At 31.1% G+C, this 25,519-nt stretch overlaps 1 long non-coding RNA gene across 2 annotated transcripts in view; it reads left to right on the top strand.

The window, feature by feature from the left end:
• Positions 1 to 23,504, top strand: part of LOC118181997 (uncharacterized) — a 29,245-nt gene extending 5,741 nt beyond the window's left edge. For both annotated transcript variants that reach the window (XR_004756992.2, XR_004756991.2), the window contains exons 2-6: positions 4,310 to 4,380; positions 5,870 to 6,563; positions 16,038 to 16,214; positions 17,422 to 17,593; positions 23,263 to 23,504. This is a non-coding gene — a long non-coding RNA (uncharacterized LOC118181997). The remainder of the gene's footprint in view (positions 1 to 4,309; positions 4,381 to 5,869; positions 6,564 to 16,037; positions 16,215 to 17,421; positions 17,594 to 23,262) is intronic.
• Positions 23,505 to 25,519: the final 2,015 nt, after the last annotated feature.

Consider the following 25,519-nt stretch of genomic DNA (forward strand, 5'->3'; position numbering starts at 1 on the left):
ATTTTGGGGTAATTTGCTGTGTAACATGCACTCTTTTCTTAACCAAGAAACTTGAAAGGTACCTATGTGATGTTGTTATCTTTTGAAGTCATTCATTCAAAGGTTTTCCCCAAGTATATGGACAATGGCATATTGAATTGTCAAGTGATAAGGGGAAAAGTACGTGTGTGAAGAGAAATGCTTGAGATAGTAAATAATTCTGTTAAGAGGGTTGGTTGTATTTAATGCAGGTGTGCAGAAGACTGTTGTAAGAGTTTCGTTCTAGGGTTTTGAGAAAAGAGAGTTAAAATTTTAGTTAAGAATATCCTTGCGACCCGAATGAACTTGTGAAATGAGAAGTCAGTCTTTTTTCTCTTTTTTTTTAAAGCGAACTTTGAAGCTTTACTACATTGTGTTTGCTTTAGATGAAATGCAGTTGATCTAGAGTTCCTTTTAGTAGTAGATATAGCTCCTGCCAGACAAAACAGTGCTCGTTTCAAATGCAAAATCATTCAGTTTATGAAAGAAAATGGAAATCGGGCTGCAACAAGGATGTTTGGTATTTCTGCGAGATGGAACAGGAGTTGATAATGTATGTCATTTCTTTTAAATAAACAGCATTTAGGCACATGTAAAAATTTAGTTTTTGAATGCTGAATTTTTCATTATCTGTATTCTATTATTTTTATATCCAACATATAACACATATCTGTAAATTTCATTCTTATTTTTTTTATTAAAAGTGTGCATTATATGCCAGAATATACAGTGCATACAAATGCAAATACTTCATTTTTTATATTCTGTGTGCAAATACTTCATTTTTATATAAATGCAAATACTTCATTTTTATATTCAGGGCAAATAAATTTTAATTTATTTGCCCTGAATGTGTTATCCAAATTTAAGATATCTCAACCAAATTTTGTCATACAAGAGTCACACTTTTTATATTTTACTTTTTACAATGAGTATAAAATTTTCCGAAATACAAACATAGGAACAGAGGTAAATTTTGGAATTTTTTAAAATTTTTAAATGGTAAAAAATTAATATTTACAGCATTTAAAACATTTTTTAACATGGAAGGCTATGCTTAAGACCAGTAGTTACAAAAATAAAGGCTAAGCAAGGACTTTTATGGACATGGTCTGTATTAGGCATAATTTTAATTTATAATATCTCCTTAAAACTTGTTATACTAGTATTTCCCTTTTGATCTTAAGATGGTAAAATGTTTAAAATAAATCTTTCTGAAATGAATCATTCTAAGTGGTGCGTTTACTTGCATAATAATAAAAAAGAAACTTTTATCATTAATCAAATAATATTCATATAGAACTTTTAACAACCAATAATAATAAAACAGCATTTTGTTCTTCTGTCAAGAAATAAAACATCGTCAGATATTATGTTCTTTTATTCTATCCCAGCAGTATTATTTTATCTAACACTAGCTGTTCCTGTGATAAAAATGAGAAATGTGTGTTTAAAATTCTAATAGTCAGTATGCATGTCTTGGCAATTGTGTTATTTCATTATACTTATTATGTACGCATTCTAGTAATAATACTGAAAATAAATACCTAAAAAGCCTGATTACTTTTCTACCAATATTATGTGTGGTCTTCACACTGAATTAAAATACACATGTTTAAGCTGTTAATGAAGATCTAGCATTGAAATAATTTTATGAAGCAGTTCAAAGCTTAGAACTATTTTTTAAAAATTCCTCTTTTGATGGATGTAATAAAGAAAGAGCTATAAGGGCTACCTACATTAGTATCTCATTAAAAAGAGTAAAATATTTGCTAGTAAGCTTGATGAATATACTGATGTTAGCAGTGTGGCTGTGAAAGGGAAATACTATTTTAGAATTTATCTAGAAGTGAAAAGGCTAAGTCAAATTATTTACTGTTTTATTCATAGAGAGCCTTTTTTTCTAAACATTGTAGATGAACTTGAAAATTTGCATCATCTGTTTTAATATAGTGAATTTGACAAAGCCTAAAGTGTTTTATTATTGACTATTTCACATTCTGTGCAAGGAAGTGATCTCGGTTTGTGAAATTGTGTTGTAGCACAATGAAATGAAGTGGCTTTCCTGCAGAAACATTTTGAAAAGATATTTCAGATCTGCAATGTAACCTTTAAATATTTGGATAGATAGATACTTTGCTATTTTTTTTTACTCCAAATTAAATTTACATACCATCTTATCTAGTTTTCTTTCTTTCCTTTTTTTTTAATTAAAAAAGTAAGAAAGATGACTGAATGAAGTCTTTGCAAGCAAAATATATCACATTATTAGTGCTAAACAATAATATGCAGTCCTTAAAAGAGTACTTGAGTTTTTTTTTAAAATGATTTTTGGTCCTTAATAGTGGCTAAAACTATCAAAAAGTTTTTTTTTTTTTTTTTTTTTTTTTTTTAATGTTATTCATCTGACATTTTGCCTGTTTCTTACCACTGCCATTTTGAGTGTGAATTAACATTTTGGAGGAATATTTTTTCTGTTAACTAATACATATTTTCTGAGTTATCTCTTGAATTCGTTTTATTTCTAGTATAAACTGTGCAGCACTTGAGTTTCTAGGCCTGAGGCCCTATCTTGATCGAAACAATCATTTCAAAATTATTTCTTTTTTACAAATGAAGAGATCATAAAATATTACATAGAAAACAACTTTTCCCTTTTGGGAATATGAATTCTTTTGTAATGCAGCACTAAATTTGGCAACTTATTAAGATTTTGGCAATTTTAAAACCAATTTGTGTGTAAAATTTTTCATTTAAAGATTTATGAAATTTTGACAATTTCTTTTTGACAAATATAACATTGATAAATATCATTAAAATAATAATAATGGATCAAAATTATATTTTAAGAAATAATATTAAAGTAAAGCATTTTTATTTTGTCCTGTCTTATTTTAAAGTGACATTACTTTCTATTTTGGTGACTAAGGAATATATTGTTTCTGTAAAATAAACGATATAATGCTAATTTCTGAAAACCAAAAAAGCTACTGTAATTATTTTTAAATTAGAGGATAATTTTTCTTTCATATTTTCGACCTTGCACATCAGAAGGATTTAAAGGCAAGATTTATAGACCTATGATTCTGGAAGATTTCAGAAAAATGTGACAAAAGGGAAAATGCCTTTTGTGATATTAACACATAGTAGATATGTTTTACAGGAAACTTGTGATGAGGTTTTTTTTTTTTTTTTTTTTTTTTTTTTTTTTAGAATTCTGAAAAGAACACTGAAAGCAAAATTTATTTTTCTTCTTATGATCTGAGAAATATTTCTCTTACTGTGTTTATCTTTCTTTTCTCTTGTTTTCATGAGATATAAGGATGGAAAATTGCAAAAATGGTTCTAAACTAAAAGGGATAATGTAAATTTTTAATGTCTAAGGCCATCTTACCACTTAATTTAATTATTTGTAAATAACTCTTCATCCCTAAAAATTACCTCGTGTTTTAAGGCGAGTTATTGCTGCAGCAGACCACACAAAGAGAAAGAATTCATGTGTGTAGTCCCTCGGAAGTCTCACTTTTGAGGTGTCAGACAACATTGTTGGGACAATAACCTGTTCAGTAATATGCTAATACTCCACTTGACATTACTGTAGCCTCATACTCCCCTGACATTACAAGAGTCATAATTTCACTGCTAGTGTCAGAGAATTTTTGAGGATCTGCACTGCATCTGTCATCAAGGCCCCTTGAGCTCAGGGGCCGACGAACAAATGATCCTTTGACTTCTGTGATATCACCTTCAACTATAAATAATGAGTCCGGATTAAAGACTTTGTACTGTATTGAGTTTCTGCATTACATTGAATAAATATGGAATATAAAATGGGGATTATTTTATTTGTGTGTCATTTTGTTTTTTTATTATTTTTACCTTTTCATTGCATGCTTTAGTGTGAATGAAATAAGTCAAAAAATAACTCTGGAACGTAGCCCTTGCTTGCTTTGCTTTAATTTAATATATATATATATATATATAAATGAATAAAAATACCAGCTTTATCAATGCGTGTAAAGTATCACACAAAATATTTAATCTGAAATGGCTGTGTTTGCGATATTATACATAGGGGATTCTGCTTAGAAGTGTCTTAAGATATAACTTATGGTAGCTGTATTTTACTTATATACATAATAATTTATTTTTTGTATTGAGTTGCTGATGTTGTATGCCTGTCTTGAAATATTTTATGCTATTTCAAAGCTTCTTAATGTTCTCACAATAATATATCTGGTTTTAATTAGTATCTTTCCCATTTTATTAGATATATTTTTCTTGCTTTTAGGTTATGAGGAAAATTATTGAATGTTGTATAGTTATTAAATCCACCACAGATACCAACATTGACTATTGGAGGTAAGTTTTTCCTTCTCTCTCCCCCCCTAAAAATATCTAAATTGTTGAAATATACTCTTCTGAAATTCATTAAATTGTTAATTAATATTGATTTTATTTTTCTTCATATTCGATTCAAAACTGTTGAAATGCATTAACCTAGAAACTTGATAATTTTTTAACATTGTGCCATCATGAACTGTAATATATAAATTTTATATGCTAGCTTCTTACAAGGCAAATGTTTTTCATATTTTTTATTGCCTATTAATTGCACTCGCATCCGAAGTTATAGAATTATCCGATAAAAAGTGATCAAATGATTTCTGATATGTAAATCAAGGTTTTATATTATCTGACAGTTAGTACAGAGCTTGCAGCTACCACTGAAACTGCTGTATCATGTATATAGACGAATTGTTCTGTATATAGAAGGCTTAATGAAGCAGCCTTTATGGCAGAAAACCAAGGATACATGTTTTACTGTGTTCATAACAAAAAGGGGGGCACTTTAGTTCGTGCAAAGGACATCAGAACTGGGATGAACACCAATGGTGTCAAGTTCTGTTTGCTGATGAGTTGAGGTTTAACATCCGATTCAATATATATATGGAGGGAGTCGGGAATGTTAAAAATCTTTCTTCGAACATTATGGAATGTGACCTTTTTCAGCTGTGATTCTGTGGGAAGGAGTAATGATTGATACCCCTGCACTTTTTCAGTAGCAGATGTGGGAACAGTTAGAGATATTGAAATGAAATCTTAGAATTTTAGGTAAGACTTTTCAGAGCTGCATATGGGTTTGATGTTTTATGTGTGGATGATAATGCTGGTCCACATCGAGCAGATCTTATTGATGAATTCTTTCAAAGTGAAACCATTGAGCGAATACTGTGGACAGCAATTCTGATCTTAACCCAATAGAAAACTTATAAGATTATGTTAAAAAATGCTGTTGCACAGAGACATCCTTTTGCTTGAAGTAGCAAAACTTGCTGGAAGTGCAGAACTTCAATTCCCCAAACTTTGGTTAACATTGCCAGCATGAGAGCATGCGATATGTGTATACACACCAGGAGAGATCACATTCTGTATTAAATTCAAAACCTTAATTATTTTTATTTATTCTTTTTTCCTGAATTTTGTTTGTTACATGTTACCATTTTTATTATTTCATACTGCAGTTTTATATCATATGCAGTGATCTTAAATTTTTTCTTTTGTATTTATATGTTTTGATGTTATATATAATTCCACACAAATTCATCAAATTATAGTTCACAATGTGAGTGAGAAATCTGCAATTTCATGTATGTAATGCTCATATTGAACATGAATGTATATTTGCATTCTTGTTTTTTTGTTTTCTGTATTATGTAGTCTTTGACTATGCTTTGTTTAAATATATATTTTCTATGTTTAAAAAAGTTCTTTCTTTATTTTGTAAATATTTCTGTATTTTTCTGTCACTATTTCGAATTAGTTTTTAAAGAATTTAAAAACTTTTAAGGTACTGGATTCGCCAGGATGCGCAAGTGGATGACCAGTCGCCAATGACAGAGGTTTTAAATAAAAGAAGAGAAAAGAGATAATGGCAGAAGGAGTGGAAATGGCTGGAGAGGGCCATGGAAGGGATCTCAATCACCGGGGAGAAGGGAGCGAGAAAAAAACAGATAAAGCTGGGACCTCTGGAGTGACCTCCAAACTGGTGAAGAGCTTTTCAAGCAGTGAAGATTCTCATAAGAGAGAATGCATTGCTGATGACAACTCGGAAAGGGCCCTAAAGAAATGACGGCTTTATAGTCAAGCTGTGAGGAAGGCAATTACTCTGTGGGTCGTTTGCAAGGATGACTCCAGAGACATAATGTCGTCGGATTCGGATTTCATCACTTCTGTGATTGATGACCAAATTATCTACGGCTCCATTACTACCTGTAGGGTCCACAAGACAGTCTGGTGCTGGGAGTGGAACATGAGCTCATGGATTACCTGGAGGTCCAGAATTTCAAACTTTTTTGTGGTGCCCGTTTCTCTGTACAGCTGAAGGAACCAAGACCACAGGGAAAATCAATTCTTCTGCCCAAGGATCCTCTGAGGAAACAGTTGATGGAAGGAGCGGAGACCGAAAAGGAGTCAGAACCAGAGCCTTCTTTGGAGGCTCTGGGGAAGATCTCTGAGTAGGTTTCCTCTGTCACGACTTCAAGGTAAGTTGTGGGTTAAAGAGGTGGCTTTTAACTCTCTCCTAAAATCCTTCAGGGTAAGTTCTTATCTCTCATTTAACTTGTTTTAATGGTTAAGGTTAGTCAACTAAACCTGCAACATAGCAGAGCAGCTTCATACAATTTAGCTGCTCAATTAGGTAAACAAAACACTTTTGTTGCCTTAATTCAAGAACCTGGGTCTACAAGGGTAAAATCCTTGGTAGGCCCATGAACGCACACTTCTTTTCATCAGAAGGACCTAATAAAAGACCTTCAACTAGCATTTACATTTCTAAAAATATAAAGGCTATGAAATTATCTCAATTTACATCAGAGGACTAGACTGCTGTTTTAACTCCATAAGAATTTATAGATCTTGTAAGTTTCTGTGAAATAAACAATATTGCTATGGTTATTGGTGATGTTAACACTCACCACCTGTCATGTGGCAGTTCTGATACCAATCCTAGAGGAGAAAAACTCATGGAACTTATAATGAATACCAAGCTAACTTGGGTAAACAGGGGAAATCGCCCCACCTTTGTCAACAGAAGAAGAGAAAAGGTCATTTACCTCACACTAACTTCTGATATTTATAACCTTATTGAGAATTGGCATGCAAGTGACAATCCTTCACTTTCAGACCATCACCTTATACAATTTTGTATTAGAGATCAAATTCCAGCTGAATTTTTCAGAAACATTAAAAACACAAATTGCGACCTTTATAAGGACTCCCTGGTTTCTAATGTCATTAACCTTTAGGTTTTAGACAATGATAGTTCAGTCGAGGAGCTTCATACGCACGCAAACAACCTGACAAATATTATTGAATCTTATCATGCATCATGCCCTCTCAAATGTAGGAAGTACTCTTCTAGCAAGAGTCTGGTGGACCAATGAGCTTGAAAGCCTGCGCCTAGAGGTTTGGAGAGCTCACAGGAAAGCAGTCGGAAATAAATCTAATTAACTGGTCTAACTTTAAAATTCTACAAAGGAAATTTAAAAGTGAAATCAGGAAAACTAAATACAACTCGTGGAGATCCTTCTGCACAGATATTCTGTCCTACCATGAGACTGCCAGAGTACATAAGATTCTTAAGAGGTCTCAGGAGTCTCAACTCTCATCAGTTATGCGACCAGATGGCAGTTATACTATAAACACTTTGGATACACTTTCGACCATGTTGACTTTTCATCTGGGGGGACACAAGTGTCACCTCTGACCCCCAGGAAAATCTATTGGAAGTCCTTCATAGTCCATTAGATTTGGATTTTGCTAAAACAATAGTGAACTTTGAAAAGATTAAAATGGACCTAGATGTATTTCTTCCCTTTAAATCTCCAGGGAACGATGGCATTTACCCAATTTTGCTTCAGAAAGGCTGGGATATTTTTGGCCACATTCTCGTGGACATATTCGAATCCAACTTGGTTTGGGGATATGTTCCTAAGGTGTGGAGAACTTCACGAGGTGTTTTTCTCCCCAAACCAGGAAAAGATACATATTAGAAACCAAACTTATTTAGAATGTTTATGCTAACATCTTTCCAGCTTAAGCTGTTGTAGCAATTGATTTTCTGGGACCTTCAGTCAGATAATAATCTGAACCATACTTTGGGCTTAGACCAACACAGTTTTAGACCTGGCTTCTCCACTGCATCTGCTCTATGCCAAATGGTGTGGAGAACAGAAAAAAATTATAGATGGACACTTTGCCATTGGAGGTCTACTGGATATTGTAGGAGCCTTTGATAAAAATGCCTTTGCTAAAGAGCCTTTGGCTTTGAGAAAATACATAAGGCCCTTATTGGAAGTCATATTCACCCTATGATAACTAGCTGGGTCATTTTGATGAGTAAAGACAGGAATATCTGCAGTAGTCTCACTGACTGTGAAGTAAAGAGAGATATTACTAAAGGGTGTCCACAGGGTGGTATTCTTTCTCCATTCCTGTGGAACCTGGTATTTGACTCACTCTTAGTACTTCTACGGGAGGAACATGGCATGTCACAGGCTTATGCAGATGACCTTATTGTGTTACTACAGGGTTTCAATATTGGAACCCTACACAATCAAGCTCAGCAAATCTTGAATAAAGTATCACACTGGGGTGAAACAAATGGCCTATCTTTATCTGCTGAAAAATCTGAGGTCATAGTTTTCATGTGGAAAAGGAAATGGAAACTGGCAGATTTGTATCTGGGTAACCAGATTATCAGACGTAAGGAATGCATTAAATACCTAGGATGTTACCTGGACAGTAAACTCACATGGGTCACCCATATGAAAGAAAAGGCACAAACAGCCACAAATGTACCAGTACTTTGCAGGCAAATCGTTGGTAAACAATGGGGCCTTAACCTAAAATCTGCTCTATGGATTTATACTGCCATAGTCCGGCCAATGTTTTCTTATGGATGCGTGGTCTGGATCAATGTTATTAACAAAAGCACATATTTATATATCTTTAATATATATATATATATATATATTTAAAAGGTGCAAAGACATGCTTGCCTATGCATTAGTGGGGCTTTAAACAGTACCCCTACTGCTGCATTAGAATTTTTATTGCAAATTCCACCCTTGAAAGTATTCTTAAGCGGAGAAACAATTAAAGCCATGTATAGGTTGAATAAAAACGGCACATGGTGCCAAAGGACAGGTTTCGGTCGTAAAAGCCACCTGAAAAGCCACATTGACATATGCCTGGACTTGGGTAATGAGATCCCTATAATCTATATGCCCAAGGATGCAATTACTAAAATAATAGTTCCAGATAAACTCAACTTATATATAAAAAAAGAATGAAGTAGAATCTCTAATTATCCTAATTCCAACAGGATCAGTTGAATGCTACACAGATGGATCAAAATCCAACTTCACCAGAGCTGGAGCTATTATAAGAACCAAAGGATCTGCAGATTTCAAACTAACAGTCAACTAACTATTCAACTATTCAACAAACTAAACTATTTATTCAACAAACTAAACTATTTCAACAAACTAAGATCTTGGTAAACTAACAACTGTTTTCCAAGCTGAGGTTCTGGCCATCAATATGGTCGCCAGGGAGCTCTTAGCTAAAAATATGGTTGATAAGAATATATATATTCTCTCTGACAGCCAATCAGCCATCCTTGCCCTGGCTAATCGTGTCAAGTTACAAAACTGTGTTTTGAACTGTACTCAAGATCTCAATTCTCTGGCTCAGGCCCATGACACCATTAGTTTAGTTTGGATCCCAAGTCATTGTGATTTTGCTGGAAATGAACTAGCTGATAAAGTAGCTAAAGATGCTTCGCAACTACCAATGTCTGGCCCAGAACCATTTTACCCAGTTTCATATCAAACTGTTAAAAAAGAAGTAAGAAGCTGGATAAAGAACAAACATGATGATATATAGTCTAAACTACCAGACTGTGCTCATTCTAAATTGGTACTCAATACACTTATCAGGTAAACTCATATACCTCAGTAGAACTAACTTACGCCAGTATGGGCATTTATTTAAAACTTTAACAACAACATTGGTGTAAGTGTTATGCTTTGCTAAACATTATTTGTAATTTATACATGAGATTTGATTTTTTATTCTTTTTATTTATTTAAAATTTAAAGCACTATAAATGTGATAACCTACGTTACACTACAAAGATATTCTTTCTAATAAATCTAATATCAAAAACTGAGAGATTATGTATAGCAATATTTATAAATGCAAAAAAAAAAAAAAACTGAAACTGTTGAAAGTGCACCTAATTGTCATCTAAATTTCATCTAGTGGCTTGATGAAATTTATTTACTGTTTACCATACTGTTTACTTCACCTAAACTCATATGATTCTTCATCAAGTTAGTATATACACAAGCAGTAGATGCAGCTACATAAGAAGTAAGGAATAGCTTTCTTTTGCATTATTAAATTCATAACCATACTCACCATTTTATAACTAACCTTGTATGCATCCGTTTTGAATATTATATACCCAGTTTTAAATAAAACAAAGTATTAGATGCTGTGCCATCCATATTCTTTGTTGATTATTTTTAGCTTGCTTAAGTAAGATTTAGACAGGTCCACAATAAGTAAATATATTAAGAATCAGTACTTCTGATAGGCATCAGAAGCATAAAATCGCATCTTCCCATAATATGCATCAAGTTACATCCAAACATTGCAGAGCTGTACTTTAATAAAATATTAGAAATCAAATAACATATAAAAATTAATTATTGCTGGTTGCATATTCATATTTTATAATTTATGGTTAGATACATATGAAATATTCATATGCAAACAGTAATAAATTGTTTTATTATTAGTAAATAAATGGGTAAATTAGTATAAACAAGTTGTGAGGCATAACTAATAAGAAATGATGTTATTGAATTGTATTTAGCCATCAGAAACATGTATTTAAATTTTGTTAGAGTTGAGGCAAGGTGGAAAAATTTCAACTACTACATAATGACCATATATGTATTACATTTTCTTATAAAACTGTCGTGTAATTTTTTCATATATGGAATGCTAAAAAAATTACACAATTAAAAGTATCTCTTGAACAACTAGGCACGGAACCATGGTTAAATTAAGGTAAAATTATAGATTAAAATGGTTTTTGATCTTACGAAAGTTTTCAGGAACTACAACTAATTTCTCAATTTTTTTTAAAAATAGTTTGGTCATCTTCGAAATTTCTGTAATTTTTAAAATCAAATCATATTTTGTTAGTGCTGTTACAAAGTAACTGTGTTCAAAGTGGGTGTTTAAATGCAATCTTTACTGCTCATGTTGCTTAACTTTAGCATGTGTTGTGGCATAATTTCTGTTTCAGTGCAGCACTAAAAATGCAGAACCCAAAAGTGCATTTTTACCATACTCTCCTCTTTTATTTTAAAGGGGAAAAAGTGCTAGTCAGAGTGCTCTTAAAAGTTTTGCTATATGTGCTAAAAAGTGATGTTTCTGATTCATGGTTCAAAGGTGGCTCAGCATTGAAGATGATGCCTGCAAAGGATGATGAGCATCTTTTGTAAACTAACCATTTCCAGATGGACATCCCGCATGTGCATTCCCTACAAATGCCTTGCAGCCGGGCATCCCACTCACCAGTATGTGTGTGTATTTAATTATGGCAAAGCACACTAGGGCTATCTGCCTAAGGGGAGGGATGCCTTTCATGGAGGACTTTCTAAGGGAAACTGTCTCTTATACACGTTACACATGGGGAAAACCACGAAAACACCCATGCAGCCAGCCCGTTCGCGGAATTCGAACCTCGGACCGAACTACCAGTGTTCAGCGACTTTACCGCTCGGCCGCTGGTGGGCCCGCCCCACTCACCAGTGTGCATAAGGGATGGGTGTTGTGTATGTGCATTTTAAGCTGAACCATTTTTCAGAGACCATTTGAAAGTGTCCTGTGTCTGTCACTTTTGAACTGAATGTAAATTATAGAATCCTGACCTTAGTTTGATCACATTCTTCCTAACTTTGGTGTTAGACATTGTGGGGGAGGTGGGAAAGCATATTGTAAATAAAGAGAGCTCAACTCTAAGTTGCCACATGATATAAACTTTTGCATTTCTGATGTCCCTTCGAATACTTTTTTTATTATTATTTGCCGCTACTATATCTCTTAGGGTTACTGTGTGGGTTCTCTGTTATGCTTCGGTTTGCTTTTATAGCTTCTGTTTTGTTTACTTCCCTTTTGGAAAGCTTTAGCTTCAATTTATTATGGTGAGCCAGTGTTATCAGAGGAAGGATATACTCGCATGGTAAAAGACCCAGTTAGTGACATGGATGAGAGTGATGATTCTTTTTCTAAACAGTTAAAGAGTGATATTTCTAGTGACTCTGATATGGACATTTTGTCAGAGTGCTCACAGTGCCTGCCTTCCACTTCCCATGAAAGATTTTATTACTTCTTATTGTAAATAGTTTTTCCTATATTTTTTATTAATTAAAAAGTTTATTAATATATTTTTCAATTAAAACTTTTGAATAATTTGAATAGTACTTCTGAAAATTATTTCTCAATGTAAGCGACTGTTTTGTATAGTTTCATGTCAAGTAAAGAAAAATTATTATTAAACACTAAATTTAATGTTAATAATAGCTTAATGTAATAATCTAAAATGGTAGCAAAATTATGACGTTAGTACTTGAACTTTTTTTTTTTTTTTGCATTCTTTTTCCAAAGTTAGGCTTAGCAATAGAAAACCCTTATCCTGTGGAATAATTCCATCTCCTATCCATCTCAAGGGAACGTCTCAAAAGGGTTAAAATCCAAGGTACAAAATTCAGGAACTTTCACAGGGTTCGTAGCATTCCTTATAGTGTTTATAAGTCCTTATATTTGAAAATAAAATATAAAGGCCCTTATAGGTGCTTACTTTTTCTTTAAAGCCTTTTTTTTTTTTTTTTTTTTTTTTTTTTAGTGCTTATTTTTTGCTTTTAGTGCTTTTTTTTTTTTTAATGAACGCTCTAGTTTTCTCCGTACCCAAAGCCAAAACTAAATAAAGAACTTTTCTTTCCCTCTTTCTCTGCATTAACATAACCCTTGGTGTGCATGAAGAATACAGACAGGTGCCCGTCGTTCTGTTGGTTAAAGAATTGCGAAAGCAGTAGAAAATTCTGGTACATTCAGCATTCTTTTCCTCCCACCCAAATACTGCACACGTTTGAATTTCTATCAAGGTCTTAATAATTTGCATTCTTGTTCCGCTTGGTCAGTCATACTTGTGTTTATTATGATCGTTATGCTTATATTATGAGCATACGTATGAATGTTTATAATAACATAGTTGCAGTAACTGCTGAAGTATAGTAAACTTCCAAAAATTGTTGTGTTTTAACACAGATTAGCTTTCTAAGGAATAATATTTGGAATGGCTGAAATAAAGGGAAAGTAATCGAATAGTCAAAATAATTTCTTTTTTTTTTTGCCAATACATTATACAGTACGAAGATTGGGAGGTTCTCCCCTTTCTCCGCAAAATCTCGAATATTGAAACAGTTACAGTTCGCTGCAAAACAAGCAACGGACTTTTTTTTTGTCACTTTCCAATCTGGATTGAATAGGACTAAAAGTTCTGCGGTCTACCAACTGACGCAAAGAATGATTCTGTTCCAGAAATTTAATGCCATCTGTTGAAAATTAGAATGAAAAACACCCCAGTTATTTAGTTCTTTATTCTCTCAATACCGATAGCTGTTGATTCCGATTGCATAATATCATGGAGGGAAGAATTACGACGCACGCACTGAGCAGTAATGTTTGCAATATTTTGCAGAGATAATTTTGATGTTCTGTCCGAGATTCGTTTATGAACACTTAAAAGAGATTTACTGTGCTTGCTATGCAGAATATTTTTCAGTTCCATTGGTTTATTTTTATATTATGCATATATCGAAATGTAAAAAGCATTTATTTAGCGGAAAAATCTAAAGAGCGGCTACAGTCTATCCCCCGCCCCTCCACTCCTCTTTTTCAAGTTAAGCTCGACTGTCCGAATATTAGCCAATTTTCAAGTGTGCGGGTTAGTTAAGCTTTTACTGTTAAAGGATGACTGCATGAAGCAAATTTTTGTCTTCTGATGTCAGAAATGTTCCTCTTTTTTATTTAAATTACTTTTCTTGCAATATCTGTTCAGGGAAACCTGATATACAATGAAAATTTAGAAAATGTTCAGAATTTAGATTTAAATTATTTAAATATCAATATGAGTGGAAAAATAAATTGTATTTATTATTAGGTTCCAAGCGAATACAATAAATATGCCTTATTATTTATTTTCTCTATTTTGAACTGAAATTTCGTCATTAAAGCTTGTAATATAGTTTAGTTCTGCATATTTTTTCTTCTCTCATTGTAAACTAGTTCTGTAAATTGAACTGTTATTTAAAATTAAAAAAAAAAAGTAATTATTTTCCATGGTTGAGGTAATGCTTATTCTCTCTTAATAAATACTGCATTTCTCATATTTTAAATTACAAGTCCAATTTTTAAGGTTATGCAGTTGTGTATAATGTAATTAGACAGGTGCTTATTTTTTTTCTTAAAATGTGCTTATAGGTGCTTATTTTTTTAACTAAAATGTGGCTATGAACCCTGTTTCAGTCAGAATAAATATTCCAAAAAGTGTAGTATATGATGATTTGAACGCGATTGGATATGTAAGCTGTTGTGATGTGTGGGTACCCCTATACATTAACAGAGCAGAATATGTTTGTTCAAGTTGTGAAATATGATTCTTTGCTGGGAAAAAAGGACACTTCTTTTCTGAAATGTCTGATTATTGGAGATGAGAATTAAATACTATATAATAATGTTACAAGAAAAAGATCATAGTGTAAGCTTGAACTTCACCTCAAGTAGCACAAGAAGAAGTAGTGAAGATGATGCAGGCTGGTCTGAGAATTTGCAATGAGGTGATTGGGAACTTTAAAGTTGTCTTTACACTGCAGTGAAGACTCAAAATATTTGTCGTCACATTTTGGCAATTTATCAACGTTGATGAAATGTCATGATATGACTGCTTTTAGACATGATCATTCTAATCTTTCTTTATAAGTTACCTCTTATTCTAAAGAATAAGAGACTAAACCTGCACTTGCAAGAATTTGAAGTCTTCACAAGTTTCATTTTATAGATAAAATATAAATTTAATATAAATACTTTTGGAATATTAAAACTAATTAATGCTAAAAAACATGAACTAAATTACTATTTAAAATTTTGTTAAAAATGATACTAAATTTTGTTTTTAGAAATATTACAGCAAAATATTTAAATTCAGAATAATCTATAAAATAAGCTATTAATTAATGTCTTGTAGATATAGTTAAAAAAATCACATTTCCTAAAATGTAGATAAAATGGAATTTTGTTTCTCTGCAAAAAATTAAATTTTTTAATATATATATGTACAGAAGCTTAATAAGTGTACATAAATTTAATATTTTAACAACAAATATTATATCAAAAGCATATATATATATATATATGTTGTTACACATCTTGTATGTTTTGACAAATTTATCTTGTTGAAAATATGAGAACTTTCAGAAGAGGGGATGTCTTTCGTGAAGTACTTTCCAAAAACGTTTTCATACTTGCATTGCAAATGAAAAAAAGACTGGAATAAATTAAGCTTTAAAAGCAAATCAAGAGTTAGAAGAATGAGATTCATATTTTAATGCTTAAAAGTGTGCACTTTTTAAAGAAATGCCAAAGTTTGAATTTAAACATTTTTGAAAGAATACATGGCAGTGAAAAATTCAGCTCTAATTATTTCATTTTGTTGATGAATACCTTTAAAATATTTATAGATATATTTCATTTGCTACAGTAATCTGGTATTATTGTGCACCAACTTATTTTTAATTGTGGAAACATAATTTTCTTTTTCCTTTTTTAAAAATTTGTTTTTAACTGTTAAATAAATCTGTTATGCATATATTTCACAGAATAACACCAGAATCTGAAACCGGAAATCTTTACATGAGGCGAAATCGGCAAACCTCGATGCTGTCTTGTACGAGTAGTTCCAGCAGTGGCGGAGTGATGGGGTACCTATTTCAGGATTACTCCTGAGAGAAAAGGAGAAGCAAATTCATGCTGATTTAAAAATAGAGGAGACTAATGTAAATGAACAATATAATATAATCAGTTTATATATGTAATAATAATTTAATGCATATAATTAATTGTGTTAATGTATATAATAATTTAATTAAATGTATCTAATATGCCTTATTTATTTGCACTATTTAGTCTGAATATTATCTTTTCTGTCCTGAAATCCGCAAACTCCTAAAATCTGCTCAACCCAAGCGTTGTGGATTTCTGGACTTCTACTGTACTAGTAAAATGCAATACAATTTTGAGATTTAATGTTTTTGTTGTAAATAATAGCTGTTTATAATTCTAGCTTATTCATACTCAAAAATGATTGCTCTTTTTTTTTTTTTTTATTTGAAACAGCATTATAAAATTGAATGGTATTTTTTATGGATGATGTAATAATGTACCATTTAGTGAAAAACCAAGTTAGAAATTCTAAAAAATTACACTATTTTTTTTTAATATGCTTACTTGGTATAATTTATATTGCGAGCAATTTGAACAATCGTTAATAAAAAAGGTGCTTCACAGTACAGACCCAGTACAGTATCTTTAGTTATTTCTGCTGCACGTTTTTTTTCTGCAAATCTAACTATTCCTCGAATACTTATATTTTGTTTAGAATGCTTTAAAATATAAGTACACTGAACACTCCCCAACATAGTCACCAGTGGTTTCATATGACATTTTTCTTCTGGGTTAGTCGTCACTTTAGAGAGGTGGTGTGTTTTTTTTCTAATCAGAAATACCAGTCTTGTTCAGAAATGTTTGACATGAAAAGATTTGCTATATATGTATATGTATATATATATATTCTCTGAATTTATTATTTGCTATGTATGAGCTATTATAATTTAGTTACTCATAATCAAAAAGCATAGAATGTTTAGAACACTTTATATTCATGGAATAAAGAGTGGAATAAGACATAAAGGCATATTTCAAATAAAAATGAAAAATTATGCATATGGATGGATATTCCTGGAAATTTTAAAGTCGTCAAGATATAATTGATAACTTTTAGAACTGAATAAATAATTTAAATTTTTGTATGAAATATATAGTCATGTTAAATAAAAATGAATATAAAATATTTTCTTTAAATAACTTTGTTTTCATTTTAAAGCCTATGTATTTGATTTTAAGAAAGGAGTTAAAATTTGACAAGAAATTGGATTTTATGTACTTAGTCTTAAGGGGTTGCTAATTTTTATTTCTAATGTATAGGCTAGTCTTCCTGGAGCTAAATGTGGGATTATCCTCAAGGCTGATGCTAAACTTTCTGCCACTAGGTACAGCAGCTACCTTTTCTGAATTTTGCTGTGCTTTATGGTCACACCAATTACATTGATGCTAATGCTGTACTTGCATTCAGACATATGAATTGGAATTATGTTTGGTGAGCAGGTTTTTTTGTAATCTATTCTGAAATACGTATTTTAATGCAAAAAATTTAAACCTTGCCTGCATTTCACAGATTACAATGGTGAACATTAAATGAATTTGTTAGTCTAAATTTATAAGATTTTTCCTCAAGTGTTCTTAAAAGTCATTTCCATTAAAAATGAATATTTAAAATTACAGCAAATTTTCATCAGGTCTTTTTTTTTTTAAATATATCACTGAGGATAAAAAATATATAATGAATTTTTAAAAATTGAATTCATTTTCAGTTTCTTCATTTTTTAACTCCTTCGCACAAAAATTTTAAATCTAAGCTCTTGAACCTTCATTTTTGTTTCTTCCCAATGAAAAGCATGGGCAAATATAAAATATTAAATATATTATACAATGGAAATGAATGTTTTTGAAAAATAGTTGCATGTCTTTTAAAGCTGAGTTTTATTGTTTAAATGTATTTTCAGATATAATGATATTTCATAACTACATTCAATTTAAAAATACCATTTTTAAGCAGGTCTTAATCCAAATGGGCTCAAATTCATCTTCTGCACTTTGTCAGCTGTATCTCTTCACTAAAGAATTTAAATTCTCAAAACTACTTAATCAAGATAACTGTGCTTACTATTTTTAGATAAGTTGATGATATTTCAGACTTAATAATCATGAAAAAACTGGAAATATATATATATATATATATATGTGTCAGCCCCTCTTGCCTGATACTTAATGAGACAAACTAACAAGAGGAAAATGTTGATTACTTAGATTTCCATAGTTTGGACTACAAAAGAATCAAAATTTGTGATGAAAGGAAAGAATTTAATTTCAGTACCACTAAACTAATTAATTGGCACTCTAATATTTAAAAAAAAAAGTAATTTTAAATACTATTCACACTCAATTGCTTAGAATAAAAAATATCTGCAATATTTGCTTTTTTCCAGAACAAATTCAACTTTTGATAAATCAGCTGTTGGAAAAGGCAATTCCCAAAATTAAAATTTTCTAATCACTGAAAATAGTTCCTCTGCTAATAATTGAAATAAAAAATATTTATCAGAAAATATCATCAAAGCATGCTGCTGAAGATTTTAAAAATCAGTAAATGTTAAAATTAAACCTATGGAAATTCACATCTAAAAGTAGTAAGAGTTGCTTAGCAGTTCATATATCTCTATAGATTTTCGTATTTCTAAAAATTCCTGGTAGCAGTCAACAATAAAATGCCTAAAAAAACTGAATTTTGTGACCTTTATGTACATATTTACGCATAAAAGTATACTGGAAACAGAGTAAAATCAGCATTGGCTGCAGAGCGAACCATCACTTCCAAACTGTTCTTTTAAAGAAATACAATTCATAGGGAAACGTTTCATGGTTGCAGTCAATTCATATAAAATGATATTTCACACAAGTCACTGAATCTGTTTTTGAGACTCTCCACCTTGAGTTTTGTAGTTACCAGAACTCAACATCCTTTCAGTGTTGATACCTGCCAATTTTGTATGTTAATTGTCCATTTTGTAGTTTTGGTACAGGGGGACTTTTTGGTCTTCTCAACAGCTGCTGTATCCACATGGGAATCAGTCATTTCTATTGGAGAAAGTTTTTTACAGGACAAAATAAAGTATGAGGCTTGATTTTTGATTTCAGCTACTCATACAATTCTATCATTACCAGGATAAAGTTCTAGAACACTTCCAAGAGGCCAGTTTGTTCGATTTATGTTTTGTGTCCAGATAATGAAATCTCCAATTTACAAAGATTTCGTCTTTTTATGGTTTAAACTTTTTCTCGGTTGACCAAGATATTCTGCATGAAAACTGGTTCGTGGGTCTTTATGAATTTTCTGAATATAGAACGTATCGTGTTAACTTAAGGGGGGTCTATACTATCAATGTTGGGTACTCCTATTTCCCTGATTTCCTTCAAAAACATAGTAGGTAGGATTTGAGATCTTCAATATCATCTGCACCATAAGTCGAAGAATGTGAGTTTATTATGTTTTTAATAGTCCCAAAGTACTATTGACATTTCTCCTTAACTGAAAGATGTCCCCATTTATTATTATTATTTTTTTTAGAATCTGTCCAAGATTACAAAGCCACCAAATTATGGCACAGAGGGGGGGGGGAATAAATTTCCATTCAGTGGAAGATAAATTACTCTCAGTTTTTAATTTTTCAAAGTTAGTACCTTTGAATTGATTTTGCACTCCAATAACATTAGTTCTATGATCTGAGCTGATAGGTGACATCTACGTATGAATTGGTTCAGACCAAGTAGCTTTCTGTTTATATAGATGTCAAAAATTTTAGATGTACTCCTCTAAACATAGCACATGTTAGTTAGTATTAAGATAAGCTTTGTTTCCATATTTCAGTAAAGAGGACCAGTAAGATCCATTCCAATAATTTCAAAAACAGATGCATTTCTCATTCTTGTCTTCAGGTAAAACTGCTTCCACATTATAAACTGTTTTACAACATAATGATTTGAGGATATGATAAATTAAATCTGCTCCAATGAATAAATGAATCTCATTAGAATGTCTTTTAAATAAACAAGCTTTTCCATTTATGGCTATATCACTTACAAAGATATCTAGTTTCTTTAACTAACCCAGCACTTGAGAATTGTGAATTTTGGAATGGGGGTACAAATCTTTGTTTACTCCGTGAATTCAAACTTATTTTCGTAATTTCTATTGATGTTCATTAATTTAATCTGATACCTCTGATGCTTTTCAGACTGTTCTATGGCTCCATGCAGCCTATGATTAATAGTGTCTTTTCACAAGCTTTTAAAGCCCATACTTTGCATGACACATTTTGAAATATAACTTCTCTGAGACTTGCTGTCATAAAACACACAAAACATAATGCTCCAAGTTATTGTTTTTGGTGCGAACAATTTATATTTGTAAATAAACTTCATTTTTAAGTGGCTGGTGTGTAAGGACTGTATTTTCACCAAGTTCATTAACTATATTCTTAGATTTCTGTTTGTATTTAGAAAAACACATTAATGATGAATGTTTTTCTGAACAATGAACAGAAGTTAACAATACTTTTGCAAAAGCATGAAACATGCTTCTCAATTCCCCAAAATTTAAAACATGCTCCCCTTTTCATCAAAATTGGCTTTCCTTTCATCTAGAGAAATATTATGCACATAAACACCACAGTCTGTACTGAAATGTTCTGACGAATTACAAAATATACAATTAGTTTTCATTACATTGTATTTTAAATTTGTTGAAATTAATTCCGATGTAGAAGCAATCTCTGTGTTTATAAATTTATCATTCTTTGTGACTCCATATTTTTCAGAAGAATGGAAGTGAATGGACTGCCACCGAGAATCAGAAGAATGAATCATCATTATAGCTCGCTCACATGAATTGAAAATGTTGGAAATGTTTCTCATTACGTCTTCGACATCAGAATAAAATTTTTCATTTTCTCTTAATTCACATAAATTAGAATATCCTGTGGCAGGGTCTTTAAAATAGTACTGCATAAAGCAGTAGAAACATTTTCTGTAGATAAACCAGTACTTTTGAAATTTAAAGTCAATTGATACTATATTTAAAAGTTTCTGAAAGTACAAATTTAATGTTTCTATACTGAAAATATTACCCATATGAGGATGAATCAGTAACTCAGAATTTTCAAACCTTTTTTTCAATAACTCCAGAACAGATCCATGTAGAAACCAATATAGAAAATCCTACAGTATTTAACCTCTACATTATTAAACCACCCAAATTTGCCTTCAGATAATTAAATTTATTTTCTTTATCTAAAGAATCATTTTTATGAATTCCAGATTCAAAACTGTTCCAAAATGTCAGCCATCCATTAATATCACCAAAGAATTTAGGAATACTCCTTTTTGGTAGTTTAATAGACATAAGTTCTGTTTGTTTCAATATTGTGCATGTCTATGGAAAAGGATGAAAAAGAGCAATTATTTTTGTTAAAAAATTAATTCATATATTTTTATATGATGAACATTATTCACAAAAAAAAAAAAAAAAAAAAAAAAAAAAAAACTGGTCATATTGAAATATGTGTGACAAAATATTTTGATTTTTCTGGTTTATCTTTTGTCAGCAGTGAGAAGAATGATAAAATGACAAATATTTATACTGAGGAATTATAAGGAAATTTAACTATTCCATTCTGGAAAAGGGATAGAAATGTGAAGATGGGGAACAGTTGGAAAGTAGTAGTTTGAAAGCAACATTCAGACATGATTCTATACATTTTAAATATGTGTGTAATCTATACCAGTTTTGGCATTATTTTCTTTCACGCCTCTTGACATTATTAGATTTTGTGTATGTATCAAATTTCTTTCATTACTTCATTTAAATACTTTTTTCTACTCTGTATGCTTCATTCTTAATAACGGCCAAGATTATGTGTATTTCAATGCAGTTGATTCTCACCTAGGGAAATTTCACTGAAAAACCTAAGAAATCTGAAGAGGATTTATTTGCTATTATGGAACAAAAAAATGCATTCATGAATTGTTTTCTCAATTGCTTACTGAAAGGTGCATTATTTGGTTTTGCAATTTTCAGCATTTTATCATATAAATTATTGGTAGTAGCCTTTTTCTTATGGTATTTCAGATTATTCACAGAAATGGTGTACTTGTGGATAGTTGGGGAAGGGTATCCTGTTTCTTTTTGAAAGTCCACTGCATTCATTTTTAAATTCCTTTTCAAATTGTGATTGCCTTATAGAGACCAAAAAAGTTTAAACATTGTGAATATTAAAACTAAACTATCATTTGCAAGCACCGCAGTACTGTTAACTAATAGAAGATTCAAGCTAGAATTTTATCTTTCGATATGTTGGAATACAATGCAGAACTTCTGCAGTGAGAAAGAAAAATATTTTTCATTAACAAATGTTGGAATGATTGTGAACAGGAATTTAATAATCTGAAGGCATTTTCTACATTGGAAACAATATCTGGTATACTAATTTAGTAATTTTCTGACATCTAGAATAATAACTGTTCTCTCTTTTCAGCTTGCTTATTGCAATTTTTTGATATCCTTCAGGCTATTCCATATGCTTTGATGTTAAAAGAAGGGTTTTTATGTGTTTAAGTAATATAATTTTCTTAATAAAGTGTACTTTGTTTCCTAAAATATCTCTGCTATAGTGCTGTTGTTCATTATCTTTGAAATGTTTTATATGAACTAAATGAATTGGATATTAGGAAGCTTAAATTTTAAGTCACAGAGCATAAGATGTAACTTTTACATAAAATCAGTCTGTTGAATAAATTTGAAGTTCTCAGATAAGGGGAAAACAAATTAGCTAAGATGTGAAACTTATTCATGAACTTTGTAGTTCATATAAAGCGATTATTAGATTCATGATCCATTTTTTATATGCATTCTATATAATGTTCTAATTATTTTGAGTTAACTGTAATATTTTAACTATCTTATCTTTATAAAATCTTTCTCTGTAATAACGATTTTAATTATTAAAATCCATTTAAAAAGTAGTGATTGATAAAAATAGTGTTCCATTGCTAAAATTTACTGGACTGTAGACTTACTATCATACACCATCAGTAGAATTTAAATCAGACTCAAAATTATTGACTACATTTCATTACTTTTTCTTCTTACAGATGTTTCATAGACTGAAGAATGGTGACTCATCAAACACAGGAAAAAACTCAAATTCCAGCTTGCTACAGCAGAGCACACCTCAAAAGAACATCCATGCATCTGTAACTCTAGTAACTACCAACTGAAGCTTCAAGTGAATGCTAAGAAAACTAACTAATTGCATTTGCATGCTGCTCAGCTCAGTGAATAAAAACACAATTTATATAATATAAAATAATACGAATGTAATTTTTTCTTATGATATTATCTACTTATTTTCTTGTGTAAAGGAATGAAAAAGCCTCCTAAGTAACATTACTGATGTAATAGGTAATGCTAAAGAAAGAATTTACAAAATTATTTCCACAATGGGCTATTTTATTTGAACCAATGATTATGGGTGAAAGTGGATTCATGCTGGAATAATGTTTTAGTTATGAATTAGCAAAGTTATAAATATTGATTTATGAAGATGAACAAATGATTTCCATTTATGATGATAAACAGTCAGTTAATCAGGTTTAGTTTTCATTTAGAATTCCAGACAAGTTAGTAGCAAAGCTGCTTGTCTGAAATTCTATATTATCTAAAGCAAACATATAATTTTAGTTCCTTGTAAGTGGTATGGCTATTAAATAGTTGGACCAGGGAGAAAGAGCTAAAAAGAGTGGCAATGTAGTTATTGATAAAGCAAATTAATAGCGACAAAAGAAGTGCGAAAAATTGAAAAAAAGTTAATGATTTGCATATATGGTTCTATAGGCCATTCAAAGAAAACATTTTTATACTGAAATACAGCTTTCATAATGTGTTAAGCAAAGCAAGCTTTGCCCAAGGCAACATATTCAGTAGGGCAGGATTGAACACAGCTCCATCATCCATGAGAACAAAAATGGAACATGAGTGATCACATCTTTTATTTAATATCGGTAGAGAGATATGGTCTGAAATGATTGGCAGAAAGTTGATTAGATTAGTGGCAATGCGTATGTTTGAATGAATGTTTTATTAAGGTAATTTACATAAAAAGGTGCATGAGGCTAAAGATTTAAGTAAGCAGACAAAACTATATTTTTTTCTCCATTTTTATCTGCAGGAATTAATTTCAGAGGAATAGCATTTGGTAATACACCAGCAGCTGCATCAGTACTGGTCACAGCTTTAAATGCTTGATATTTAATATGGGAAAAACAATATACATAGTTTATGGATGTGGATGTCTGTGAAAGGAATTCTAAAACATACTCTTGGAACTATCATTTTTAACACTTACATCAATAAGAATAAAAAATTATTAATGAAAATTTAATCAAAATTTATCCAGATTTCTTTAGTGTTTTGCAAATATTACCGAGAACTTCGTGTAAGTGTTTCTGTTACAAAGAGAAATTTTTTGAGGCCAAAGGTAATTAAAAATCTTAATAATTATTTTCAAGCAGTGATAAATTAGAATATTGAGTACTGAGCAATTATTTCAACAGGAAACAATAATACTCCTACTATATTGGTAAGAGTATGTCACCTAATTTATTATAGAAGAAAGTGAGAAAAGTATCAATGTGTGAAAATTTGTTGATAGTTTTTATTGACATATTACATGTAACTCAGAAATTATTGATAATCTTAAACTCAAAAGTCTTATGAAACAAGGTATTTTCATTACATAAAGAATGACAAGTGCTTGGAACACATTATCTAGAACAGTGTTTCTCAACCTGATATACTGGTAAAGTAAATTTTAATGTTTTATAGCATACAGTAAGGTTAGTAATTTGGACTAATGGCATAATCTTTACACATACACAAAATTGTGGAACTTAAAATTGGAAGGACTAATGAATAGTGTTTGTAGACCGGCAGTTGAGAAACACTGATTTAGAATATCAAACAGTCAATATTGAAAACAAATTATAAATTTTCTCTCCCATTAGTATTTTTCTGGAATAGAAAAACAGCATTATTAAAATGAATAAAAAGGAATTTCACAAATCAAAGTTCCTAATCTTCAGAATAAATATCCAGAACTTTTCTTGTAACATCCACGTACTTAAAAATCAATTTATCATCACCTGTGTAAATAAAGCTAGTCATAATTTTAGCATCATTTGAAGGACATTCTATTATGAACTTGATGAAACAGAGCTTAATATTACCTGCAAAGCTTTCAGTTACAATGAAAGAAACCATTATTTAAAAATTTCTAATAAGACTTTGTAAGACATTTCCCAATCTTTATGGCCTTCCAAAATTTCATAAAACAGCAATTAAATTCAGGTT

The sequence above is a fragment of the Stegodyphus dumicola genome, chromosome X2, assembly GCF_044657685.1.
Source record: "Stegodyphus dumicola isolate Sdum_Otavi_A_Nest chromosome X2, ASM4465768v1".
NCBI classification, from domain to species: Eukaryota; Metazoa; Arthropoda; class Arachnida; order Araneae; family Eresidae; genus Stegodyphus; species Stegodyphus dumicola.